This window comes from Penaeus monodon, chromosome 29 (genome assembly GCF_015228065.2).
Source record: "Penaeus monodon isolate SGIC_2016 chromosome 29, NSTDA_Pmon_1, whole genome shotgun sequence".
Lineage (NCBI taxonomy): Eukaryota > Metazoa > Arthropoda > Malacostraca > Decapoda > Penaeidae > Penaeus > Penaeus monodon.
In genome coordinates, this window is record NC_051414.1 from 5,053,219 (window position 1) to 5,053,684 (window position 466).

A 466-nucleotide genomic window follows, 5' to 3' on the forward strand; every position below is an offset into this window, starting at 1 on the left:
CATCCTCACCAACAATGTATACTTTGTAAATACATTTCGTCCAGCACGCTCAACATAATTCATACTTTTAGTCGAAGTACCTATCATTATTGAATATATCTTTTCCTATTTTATTTTCACCTAAATTCATAACCAACTAATACTGACGTTATAATTCATAATTTTTTACCATTCACTTCATGCACTGGATCTTTATCAGTAAATTCATTGTACATAATGTCAAAGGAAATACTGCCATTATAGCCTATTTACAGTTAAATACCCTGTAATGTAAATCCATTGTCTAGCTGAAACACGGCGTTTTCACGTGTTCGAGTCCCGATGATGAAGTACCCGAATCTGCTTCATCATTTATGCATGATCTTTGAACCCTTTTAGATTCGTGTTGCACTGAACCGGCTCTAATTTTAATCGTGGTCTTGCATAATCATATTCTTATGTGTAGAAAAGGATGTTATATTCGAAT